This window comes from Thunnus maccoyii, chromosome 4 (assembly GCF_910596095.1).
Source record: "Thunnus maccoyii chromosome 4, fThuMac1.1, whole genome shotgun sequence".
Taxonomy (NCBI): domain Eukaryota; kingdom Metazoa; phylum Chordata; class Actinopteri; order Scombriformes; family Scombridae; genus Thunnus; species Thunnus maccoyii.
In genome coordinates, this window is record NC_056536.1 from 415,865 (window position 1) to 428,366 (window position 12,502).

General features: G+C 40.7%; 4 long non-coding RNA genes across 4 annotated transcripts; 2 read left to right on the plus strand and 2 right to left on the minus strand.

The window, feature by feature from the left end:
• The first annotated feature begins 3,172 nt into the window (after positions 1–3,172).
• Positions 3,173–3,532, plus strand: LOC121895291. Its single transcript, XR_006095742.1, has 3 exons — positions 3,173–3,203; positions 3,291–3,361; positions 3,501–3,532. It is a non-coding gene; the product is annotated as an uncharacterized LOC121895291 (long non-coding RNA).
• Positions 3,533–3,708: 176 nt separating this feature from the next.
• Positions 3,709–4,076, plus strand: LOC121895285. Its single transcript, XR_006095737.1, has 2 exons — positions 3,709–3,797; positions 3,920–4,076. It is a non-coding gene; the product is annotated as an uncharacterized LOC121895285 (long non-coding RNA).
• Positions 4,077–4,175: 99 nt separating this feature from the next.
• LOC121895288 lies at positions 4,176–5,149 on the minus strand. The gene is made up of 3 exons (XR_006095740.1): positions 4,887–5,149; positions 4,691–4,802; positions 4,176–4,607 (listed from the first exon to the last, which is right to left on the minus strand). It is a non-coding gene; the product is annotated as an uncharacterized LOC121895288 (long non-coding RNA).
• A 4,057-nt stretch (positions 5,150–9,206) lies between these two features.
• On the minus strand, positions 9,207–11,794 carry LOC121895281. Its single transcript, XR_006095733.1, has 5 exons — positions 11,322–11,794; positions 11,091–11,210; positions 10,883–10,992; positions 10,619–10,675; positions 9,207–9,290 (listed from the first exon to the last, which is right to left on the minus strand). It is a non-coding gene; the product is annotated as an uncharacterized LOC121895281 (long non-coding RNA).
• Between the last annotated feature and the right edge of the window lie 708 nt (positions 11,795–12,502).

Genomic DNA, 12,502 nt, shown 5'->3' on the forward strand with positions numbered 1-12,502 from the left:
AGTTAGCTGCTAATGCTAGCTGCAGAGCCAAAGTGACTAACAACTTGTGCAATTAGCGAGAAAAGTCGCTAAGAGAAAGGTGCTGAGAGTGCTTGTAAAGGCAATTACATCTGATTGACAAGAGCCGTGACACTGTTTACATAAAAGTTGGTAAACTCTTCAAGTAAAGTGGACGTGCTGACGTGCTAGGGTAAGCGTGCTTGTGTAAAACTAGCGAAAGTTTAAATATACAACAGATATTAATCCACAGTAATGTGATATATATAGGAAAATCAACTGAGATGAGAGCAGCAACAACGTTATCAGTAGACACAGTCGGCAACCGGAAATGATACAATACGCTCAGACAAACATTTATCATTTGACAGATTCTTTTATGCAACCAAACCTGAATGAAGCTCAAGTATCCTGTAATACAGTATATTTAACCCTGAAACAGCTATGACTTCATGTCACTGAGTGGTGTTCTGGTATCAGGAAGTTCTTCTCGACTAGTTTTCCAGCAGATTACAGTAATGACATCAGAGAGAGATGAATACAGATTTATTCAGGTTTAGTATGTTTAAAGACATGTTCAAAAAAACATGCTGTACTTACAGGAAGGCATGCACGCAACCGCCTCGTGGTTTCTGTTCATAACACGCCTTGATTGACCCAATAGAAGTCTTCCTTAGAGCACTGGCTTTCATGCAGCAGAGAAATATGGGAGAACCTGCCAGACCATCATACAGAGAGAGTCACTGTGAATTAATTTTTTACTCATCAATACAACAAACATGACACACTGTTACACACTGGGAGGTACCCAGACAACATGATCCGTCCAAGATTCAACACTAATACTTCTTTATTCATATAGACATCAGGCTGTGATTCATTTCTAAAGGGGTTAAAAACTTAGAAACGTAGGTCTTTCCTAGTGTGTAGTTTTTATTGAAGCAAGACTCTACAGCTGCAAGAGGTTGCATAAAGGGCCAGTATAAGATCAATAAGGAGCTTTTAGCTGTAAATCATACAAAGATATTCCAGTAGAGTCCAAGAATATAAATATAGACCTTTAAATTGTAACTACTGTTTTTTTTTTTTTTATCTTGTTGTGGTCTGTGCTCCTCATCGTTTTAGAGTTGACTTCTTGTAATCTAATTATTTTAGTATTTTTACTGTTTCCTCTGTTGGTTTTTACTTTTAATCAATTGATTTGTATAGCACCTTTCATACAGGTCAGTGTGATACAAAGTGTTTCACAGATCTCACATTGTAAACAAATGTAAACAGTAGAACAAGCACTATGCAACTATGTTTGAAAATGTGCTAAATAGATGAATACATAAATAAACAATAGTAATAATAATCATTAATAATCATTATTTTTACAAACTATACACTAAATGCTATTGTCTGAAGCAGTCAGAGGAAAACCTTTCATGTACGGTACTACATTACTGTACAAATTATTATTTTTTGTAAAAACATGAGATGCAGTTGCATTAAGCACAAAGTCATAATGACATTACAGATCAATAGTCTGTTGACTAGTATAACTTCATTACTCTGTATGTAAAACAGTGCAAAAAGTGTAGATGAAGAGCTGTACCTCCTGATGCACACAACAGCATCACGATAGCCAGGGTGAGCAGACAAATGCAGAGAGTCTTCCTCATCTTCAGACGCTTGTTAACACTGGATCTTTGCTGTAAACGCCTCCTGTGTTCAGTTACTAACAACTCACTAAAGTCTAATGATGAGTGAACCAGAGAGGTGTGATCTTATATTCTGCCGATTCACAAAAAAAGAGGAACAGTTCTTGTCGAGGGAAACGGACAGACTCACAAACGCCCTGGAGTTCGTTGGTTATGTCCATATATGTTCAGCTTTGTTGTGCATCCTCTTAAGTGATGATGCTGCAGCTTTTACATTCACACTTTACTGATGCCCACATCCAGACTGACCTGCACTGAGTTCTCCAGCAGAGTACTACAATTCAACACCATCATATTCACAAGTCAACTCCCCAACAAGTTGAAGTTATTCAAACATTTCTTGGAGGCAGAGCTGCTCAAACCAGATCCTGGATTTCAGACATAAATGTTTTTTTATATTCACTTATTAAGGAGAGTTTCTTCTTTGCAATTTCAAATTTGTGTATGAAAATGAAATGTATAAATGTCTCTGCAGTATTTGGAAAGATTGTGTAACCGTGTTGAGCAATGTCCTCAGAAAGATCGGATGTGATATGAAAGTGTTTTATAAATAATAGACACATTTATTATTCCAAAAAAATCAATATGGCAGGAACATTTTGTCATTAGCAGAAATGAGATGTAAAATAGAAATAAAAAAAAGATAAGGTGGAACTGACTGCCAGTCTAGTGATTAAAGGACGGGTTCACAATTTTTCAAGTCTGGCTTAAAACAACAGTCAGGAGCCCAAATGAACAGTGAAACATGTTGTTCTTGTTGTAATCATTCCTCCTGTTCAAACTGACCATTAGAAGATCCCTTCATAATGACCTTACAATGGAAGTGATGTGGGACAAAATCCACAGTCCTCCTGCGCAAAAAGTGTGCAAAATGTCTGTGCAAATCAAGTAGATATCTGTCAATGTTACAGTCCTTTTAGTGCCAAAGTCCCTCCAGACATTTTACTGCCTGGTTCATAATACATGTGCTCGATTGGAAGAGCAAACAGTACTGAAGTGTCATCTGAAATATGTTTGTCATCACCTGGTTAATACTGGGAATATTTGTTTTTTATCACCAGATGGTTCTGAGAATGTGTTTCAGGCTGGTTTCTCTGAGCTGCAGGTTTAGTGTTTTTCATGCTATTCACACTCCAAGTGGTGATGTATCAGTTTCTGGGTCATGGAACAGGGGTCCGTTTCACAAAGCAGGTTCAACAAACTCTGAGTCTAATCCTGAACTCTGAGTTGATCTACTCTGAGATAAGAAACTCTGAGTTTCCGGTTCCAGAACAGCTGATTTGAGTCAGTTTAATCAACTCAGAGTAGTTTCACCTGGAGTTAAGCGCGTGCACCACAACTATAAAAAGCCAGCATCAGTGGAGCCCCGATTCGACGAGTCACCATGGCAACGGGGAAGAGGAAGGCTGCGTTTGAACACATTTTCAGAAAGAAGTGCAACACCGCTGCAGCTGCAAAAGAGAGGGAGACGGCGTGGGAGAACATCGCTGCTCGGGTCAATGCGTAAGTTTAAATGTAGTCCTTTGTAATCACAATAATATTACAGAGGAAAACTGCTTGATTGGTCGCCTATTCATTTATTTCATTTAGGTCCAATCCTGCGGGGGAGAAGCGCACTTAGCAGCAGTTTAGGATGAAATATAAAAACATTGTTCAAACAGGTGAGACCTCGGCATAATCTCATGGGGGAACCTCATTTTGATCATGTTTTACATTGTAAAGTAAATATTAAGTAGCTGTTGCTGTGACTGTTCTGTTAAATAATTAATCCTATTTAAACTAACACAGACTTCTACTCAGCCAACAGAAAGAAGGCAGATGTCCGTAAAACGGGTGGTGGTCCAGCACCGCCACCTCTAACGGAGGCAGAGGAGCTGGCCCTAAGCCAGACTATAGGAAGGCCAGTGGCTGAGGGAATCCCTGGAGGGAGCTCATCCTCTGAGCCCACCCCCCAAGACACAAGTGCCTTTATAAAATGTAATATGCCTAGGCCTATTAGTTTAAGTATACTGAAACATATCACTCATCTAGGATGAAGAGGACGAGGAAACTGTTTCTGCTGCCTTTACAGAGGGGGATACAGAAAGGCCTATAGAGGTAACATCTTGATATGTTACTGATAGTTCTCTTCCCATTCACATTTCTTACCATTCTGGTGGAAAATAGAGTGACATTTAGCCTACACTGAAGTATTAACACATTCTCATCCTTTTTAACAGAGCATGGCTGGGCAGCAGCAGGAGGGTCTCTCAACTTCCACTGCACAGATTGACACAGTGGAAAAAAAATAAAGAAAACCGATAAAGAAATGTTATACTTGGACCGCCAGATTAGGAAGGCAGATCTGGAAATTGAAATACTGGAGCACAAGCTAGAGGTGGGTGCATGGTCACAGGTGAATTATGTTGATCCTGTTAACTATTGGAACATTAACTAAACTAGCTTTTGTATTTGTAGGAAATAAAGAAGACCAAATGAAATGTGTATTATGTCTTTATTTGACTGCTGTGGTGGTGGTGATGATGGTGACTTAAACTCTAAAGTGATTATGGCATATGGTGTCTCTGACTGCTCTGCTGTCCTGGATAGCTGGCAGGTGGATGGGGTCATCATCAGGGTCTTCAATTTGTAGGGCAGGGTGTTGCTCTCCTCTAATAGTGGCAATATTATGAAGAACAACACATGCCACAATAATATCACAGGCCCTCTAAGGGGTCACCCTGAGGTGACGTAGGCACTGGAAACGGACTTTCAGCAGGCCTTTGGTCATCTCCACCCAGGCTGTCGTACTGCAGTGAGCCCGGTTGAAGTTCTGTTGGGGGCCTGGTTCAGGGTCAGGGTAAAGGGTCAGCAGCCTAGGTTGGCATAGTTAATCCCTGTCACCCAGCAGAAGGCCATCAAACTCTCCTGTAATGTATAGTGGATACATTAGAGTGTATTAAAGGAGGGAGACAAGTGAATTATATTGTGCAAAACTTTAGGCTGCTTACCACGTTGCAGTCTGTTGCTCAGGTTAGACTTGCGATATATCCTCGAGTCATGAACAGACCCAGGCCACTTGGCCTCCACATTGGAAATGATGTATGCAGCATCACATATGATCTTGACACTGCAGAGAATGACAGATGTTAGTTGAACTATGATGCAGTCTTTAACATTTTGAAACAGTAGTCAATCTAAATGTACCTGTACATTTATGCTGTGAATGGACTTCCTATTCACATAATCGGCTTCATTACGTGAGGGAGCCATGATGGGAATGTGTGTGCCATCTATGCAGCCAATCACACTGGGAAATCTTAAAAGAAACTAAAATTACTAATCCCAGTCTGAGGTTGCAGCACAATGTTATTAACAGAATATAACTTAAAATTAAAGCTGCAAGCAGCGTTGAACGGGCCCTCGCGCCTCCGCGGATGTCAGGCTGCGGTGCAATCGAAGGGCTTCTGTGACGGGCATGTAGATGTCTTCAGACCCGACTGTTTTCAGACAGTGCAAGAAGGAGATATACTTCACTTCCTTTGTCCTCTATTTTGCCTGCTGCTGGGGCTGCTTTGCTGAAATTTCATAGGGGGCTCTATTCAGCCAGTTTGCATCACTGATGGAATATCGTCATGTAGACGTGTTCAGGCCGGGACTCTTATCAAACATGTAAAGTTTGGTGCAGACTGGAGCATTTACAATAAAGTTATAGCAACTTCCTCTGTCATGGTGAAACATCAAATCTCAACGGTGTGAGGATGAGAATTTCCTGCAGGGTGAGACATGTCTGTCTCGCTCACACCTGTCTGTCTCGTTCACACCTGTCTGTCTCGCTCACACCTGTCTGTCTCGCTCACACCTGTCTGTCTCGTTCACACCTGTCTGTCTTACTCACACCTGTCTGTCTTACTCACACCTGTCTGTCTCGTTCACACCTGTCTGTCTCGCTCACACCTGTCTGTCTCGTTCACACCTGTCTGTCTCTCTCACACCTGTCTGTCTCGTTCACACATGTCTGTCTCTCTCACACCTGTCTGTCTCTCTCACACCTGTCTGTCTCGTTCACACCTGTCTGTCTCTCTCACACCTGTCTGTCTCGTTCACACCTGTCTGTCTCGTTCACACCTGTCTGTCTCGTTCACACCTGTATGTCTCGTTCACACCTGTCTGTCTCTCTCACACCTGTCTGTCTCGCTCACACCTGTCTGTCTCGCTCACACATGTCTGTCTCGTTCACACCTGTCTGTCTCGTTCACACCTGTCTGTCTCGCTCACACCTGTCTGTCTCGTTCACACCTGTCTGTCTCGTTCACACCTGTATGTCTCGTTCACACCTGTCTGTCTCGTTCACACCTGTATGTCTTACTCACACCTGTCTGTCTCGTTCACACCTGTCTGTCTCGTTCACACCTGTCTGTCTCGCTCACACCTGTCTGTCTCGTTCACACCTGTCTGTCTTACTCACACCTGTCTGTCTCGCTCACACCTGTCTGTCTCGTTCACACCTGTCTGTCTCGCTCACACCTGTCTGTCTCGCTCACACCTGTCTGTTTCGCTCACACCTGTCTGTCTCGTTCACACCTGTCTGTCTTACTCACACCTGTGGCATCAAAATTATGCAAGTTTTGGGTCCATTCACTTGAATTTCAATTAGTAAATTGAAAACTCTTGATGAGTTTGTGTGTGAAACAAATTAATTTCCTAATTTTCATCAAGTCCATTTTTAGAAAAGTAAAGACTTTTAACCCACATGACCTGGTGAAAGTGTGATTGACATGTGACCTGTCAGGTGTGTAGAGACAATAAGTAACTGATACTCATATATGTGAATGGAGAGTGTGAGTGAACCACTAGGTGTTTGGGCCTTAATAAAGGAAAAACTGCAGTACAGAGCTACAACTTTTAGTTTTGATGTACTTTATCACTAAACTGTCACTCTCACTCCATTTTTTCCCTTCCCCTCATAGGTCATCCCCACTACTGAATTATACATATAAGACCTATAATTATTGTAAAATAAATGATAATAACACCAAACTTCATACAAAGTTTGTATAATGTACTGTATGTATATAGGCCTTTCTGCTGTATCCTACAAAAATGAGCTGCATTCAACCCCCACACCAGTGGCAGCTGGTGACTCAAATAATTGGGGAGGACAGGAGGAAAACCAACATACCGCATCAAACTATATGATTGTCCCCCACCTGATGACATCAGAGGGGTGGGAGGCAATTTTATATGCCAATAAAACAATTTGCTTTTAAAAACAAAAACCCCTGAGTGGTGTAAAGGCTGTGTCTTTAAAGACATTTAGCATATACATATTGTTTCTAAACAAAGAAGAGCTCATTTTAGCCATGCAAGAAGGGAGATCAAAATATAAAAAAGAATATTTGGTTGAAATAAACCATTACCAAATCTCAGTATTATTTACAACATAATTTTTCTCTCTTCTTTGGAGAAGACAGGTAAAATGATGCTCCAAGGTAGGACGGCCTCCCTAATCAATCAACAACCAGAATGCAATATTGACATCGAGTTGGTCCAATGATAGTTTCCAAAATTCATCTTCAATTCTCTCCACTGTAAGGCAGAGTAGCAGCAGTATATAGCTCCTTGTGTTAGCCAATGCAACAGTTAGCTTGTTGTAGCAGCCTGAAGGACTCTTATACATCCATGGAAGGACTGTTAAGGACTGTTGTTAAGCTAACGGGAGAAATTATCTGGACTGGGCATAACACAAATTATAATGCAATTTAGGAAGATGCTATATTCATACATAATAAATTATAGCAGATAAAACATTGAAAATTGATAATAAAATCATTTTTTTGCACATTTTTTTCTGGTTACTTTTTAACCACCTGTTAATGTTTATATATATTTTTTTCAATATCCCTAATTAGCTTTCCACAGAAACAGCCCAGTCATTTAGTAATGCCAATCTTTTCTCTACAATTGCCTTTTTAAATCCTGTTAAAAGCCACCAAACAAACAAACTATCAGGTTGTACACATCAGCAAAATATCTTCTGCCCAGTACCAAGCAGCTGTTCCCCCAGTAACACCAGCCGAGACATCAGTGACAATGAGTAGCATTGTTATCTATACATATCTGTACATTATCTATAGTATAATTATATCTATATTATTAGTAGTAGTAGTATTAGTATCATCTCTTTGTGTAAAGATATAAGCCCGCCATTTTAATTGTAACATTATATATAGTAATTATATTGTATATCATTAATAATATTAATTATATATTATACTGAGACTCCTCAATGTTGTTTGTTTATGTTAGTATATATTTCTCCTTGTGTCTTCATTTCTTTTTTCACACAGCTTTGTAAATATTTCTATTTCATGTATTTATTTGTTCACTTTTGACGTATTGATGTTAATTGATTGAATTAAGTTATGTATTGTTGTTTGTATTTAATGTATATTGTTCCACAATTCTGCATTCATCTATTATTAGCAGCCAGTTTGTGCTAGGATGGAAAGCCGATACTTGTTGGAAAGAAGAGAGTCTGAGCTTTCATTTGGTGTCCAACATGTTTTATTTGAAGGTTTGACAGAAATACAGGAGGAAAGGTAAAAACATGAATACAGGTTTCCTGCTGGCCTTTTCAAACCAGCTGAATGTAACCAGAATTCACCAACGTGCTGCTAGTCAGCAGAAGGTTTCACATTAACAGTGTTTCTCTCTATGAGAAGGTCTGAATCTGAGCTTTAAAATGAGGTAAGACACCAGTAAATCAGATCACGCTAACCTGAAATACCAGCTTAAATATACAGACCAAAGTTGACCTCTGACCCATGTTAACTATGTTAACTTTCAAGTTTAAAACTTGTAAAGTCAGAATAAAACCACTCAGCTGATATTGTTTTTCACATGCAGTGTGTTCTCACATCTTTTCTGACAACAGGACAGGGTCAATGGGGCTTCCCCCACAATGCAGCCAAACTGTGAATGAGTGCTAGTGAATCTATTCACAGGTGAAGAGCTCATAATGATGTTAAACAGTAGGCTGAGAGTGCTAAGTGTCCACTTGACTTCCACTATTGCTGTCTTAATGAGGCTATCCAACAACAACAAGCTATTGATGTCATTCCTGCTGAGCAACTCATGGAACTGGATTTATTCTTTAAATCATCTAAACTGGCTTCATGTCTTCTATTTTAACTCAATTACCAATAAAAAACATGTTTAAGTGTCTGTTGTATTTGACTTGTGTATTTTTGAAGTGTAAAAATACAGTGACACTGACGAATGTGTTTGTGTGTCACTAGTCCACTGTACACAGGTAACAGTGGAGTAAACAATGTTTCATCATGTTTGTGCTGAATATGATCAGATGTTCAGATTTTGGGTTTAGACTGATCAACAAGGCATTTAAGATGCTTGAAATGTTTGTTCCATGGTACAATCTCCACAACATTTTCTTCCAGGGTTTTTGTAAAATACAGCTTCACTTTGATTTGGCGAGAAGTAGCGGTTAGCTTTGTCTTAGTTGGCCTTGTCCTTGCTGAAAGCTTCTTTTGCAGCTGGCGTCTTCCTCTTTCCTCTGCTGCTCCTTCCTGTCCCCGGCACCAGGCAACTCTGGTTGTATGAAACAAGACAGAGAAGAACTGATATGGGTGAAATTCATGATAATACTTTATCTGTAAGAGTCCTGTATTGTTATTGTTTCCACTTCACGTTGACCAGATGTTTCTACTGCATAGGTTTGGGCTGTGATTGTGTTGCTGACCTTTGAAGGTCAAATATGTTCTCTATAGTTAACCTGGTCTTTCAGGTTGGAAGAGGACATTGTGTACAGTGACTTACGCTGGGACCTAATGTTTCTTACAGTAACACTCATAACAGTTAAACACTGACATGAACACAGTCCGTTACAGTGTGTTCAGATATGTGAAGCAGAGTGAAGTTAAATCAGCCATTTAATAGGTAACAGATTCATTCATGCTTGTTAACAGGGATAAACCAGCTTGTCTGCTGTTACTGTAACATTCCTGAAGGTGGCAGCAGAGGAACATAAATGTAATATATATATATATATATATATATATAAATATAAAAGAACTTGCATGGGATTAAATGACATCTTTTCTACTGTAAAGAATCCATTCTAGTTTTGGTATAATACTGTAGATATTGATGTTATAGAGAGTTATTGATATTGTAAAAAGGTACACAGTCATTTTAATGTATTTTATTTCATTTGTAAGTTTATTTTATTATGATTGTATCACTATACGACCACAATGTAAAGTCTTTCAAGCCAACATAGTAACCTACAGCAGAGAAGGATTTTCATGGTGTTGTGGGAGCAAGCTGTGCTGATCCGTCTGTCCGTCCTCCTGAACTGACTGGTTGTGTGTCTCATTATAGAATAAAAGACTTGAATCACCCTGACTCCTGTGCCATAGATGCTCATGACATATTGTTTTACAGCAAGCCCTCCTGATGTATGAACACAACAGGCCTACCGACTGTAGAGTGTAATCTATTTCTTCACCATAAGATGGCGTCTGATGTAACACGAGCGTTACTGGTTAGAATGAAGGGCTGGAATCAATGTCTACACCGAGCACTGTGTTTCCAATACTTACAACAAATCATTATTTTAGTGTACAGCAAGACTCTTCATGTATAAACACAATACTGATTCTATTTTTGAGAGTGGTGGAAGATATGTCTTCACCAGAAGATGGAATAATCCAAAACGGGGGAAAAACTCAAGACAGAGACTCATCAGCCAGACATTTCTCCGTTCTCTGTTAAAGAGCGGCTGAGATTGACACTAAAATAAGAATTGCTGGCAGCCCTTTTGATAGACGAGTATTTTCTTTGTGTTGAGGAGCTGCAGCATTTATTAACTGACACACAGTCTGTACTCTACATTTACTGCCTTATTGACAACTTACTGCTAACCTTCTTCTTTGCTCCACTTGTGTTCACGTCACGTTTCTGCCGCTCGCTCTCTGCACTCGCTCAACCACACACACACACGCGCACACACACACACACACACACACACACACACACGGTTAGTGAAATGTTAAATATTTGATGTCTGTTATTGTTCATGAAATCGTTATATTCCTGGAGCTTTTAATGATGGTACAGTTTTTTTGTATATCTAAGAAGACCATATATGGAAGAAACAGGAAGTGTGTCAGGTGCCTTACCTGCTGATTGCTAATCAGGAGCCACCTGTGGCAGGTGAGTTGATATATAGGGTGAAAAAGTCTGTCAGTTGTTGCCCTGAGAAAGGTCGGTAGAGCTGAAACATTGGTCCCTGAAACAAATAATATTTGATGAAAAGATGGCTGCTATAGTTCATCAATTTAATTTCTGCTTTTGAACAGGTTCGCACAGGAAACTTGATGAACTTACAAACTCCTCTTCCTGTGACAGGTCACACATGGCCACTTGTTGTGCAGCATTCTTGTGCTCCTTTACACTAATAATGGTGTTGCCTTACTTGTTCGTCTTTCTGACAATCCACTCCTGCACCTGCCCAAAACAAGGATATTACATTGATTAGTAAGGATAATGGCTTCAAAATCAGAAGACATTTACTAATAATCACATAAAGTACTCTGAAGTTCCTTTGGTACCACTTACGTCTAGCTCCAAGAGGAAACCCGGCCACCAGAACTGTTTTTATCTCAGGATAGAGATGTTTTACCGCCTTTTTGAACTTCTCATACTTCTCGACCTTCCTTTCCTCCGCATCCACCAGTGTGCATTCTGTTTTTTCAAACAGATAGTCACGTCAAGAATCAAGGCAGTGCGATCCCGGATCATGATGAGGTCCAGTACTCCTGTAATACTGTCTCCAGACACAAGTCTTTTTTCCCTCATCACATGCCAGCCCATGTCTTCATCCTCCTTCTTAAGGTCGTCACATATTTTGTTTTGCTGGGGATTTCCTTTGAGCTTTACACAGTTTCCAATAATATGCTGCATGGTCTCTTTTTCTTGTTCACAGAGTCTGCACTGTTGTGACTCCTTGGGCCCCCTTCCTCTCGACAGCAGTGAGAGGTTAGGGAGTGTGTTGGTACGGAGTTGCAGTGCCGTGATTAGTTCGGATTGTTTCAGCCCTGCCTCACCAATTTGCTCCAGTTGTCAAACACCCTCTCTCTCTCCACGCTGACGTGTTTGCCCCGCTTGTGTCGATTTGCCCTAGGTCCAGCTGACTCGTTTTCTCGGGCTTTGGGAGGGAGGCTCTGGAGATTGTTTTGGTGCACTGGTCGGTTGAGTTGTACAGAGACATCATTCTCTTGAGCTGGATTGCCGGGATGTGTGCAGCCATTTTCGTGATGAAAAGTCCCCCATCCACACACCTGTTGTACAGCAGGCCGTCGGTGGTGAAAGGCTCCAGATGGAGCCATTTCTTCACCTGTGTACGAATGTCCCTGTCACATTTGTCCAGCGCCGTTTGAGAGGCCGAGCCGTGGAAAGGCATACGTTCTCAAAAGCTTGACCTTCTGAGATGGTTTCAGGGGGGCCTTGGATATCTTGTCCATCATATCTTTTATTGTATCTCTTAGTGGGGGTTCCAGGATCCCTTTCCAGGGATTTATCTGGATGCCCAGATATTTTGCCGATTCCTGTTCCCCCACCATGTGGATAAGCATTCCCGCAAGTGACCGAGCATCACAGTTGTTGACCGTGTACCGTTTTGGGCCATTGCTCCCAATAAGGAAACCATGACACTTGGTGGGGTTGGTCCTCAGGCCTGTGAGATCTGAGAACCTATCCAGGATTTCCAAGTTCCTGGACATGCCATCCCACAAGTCACT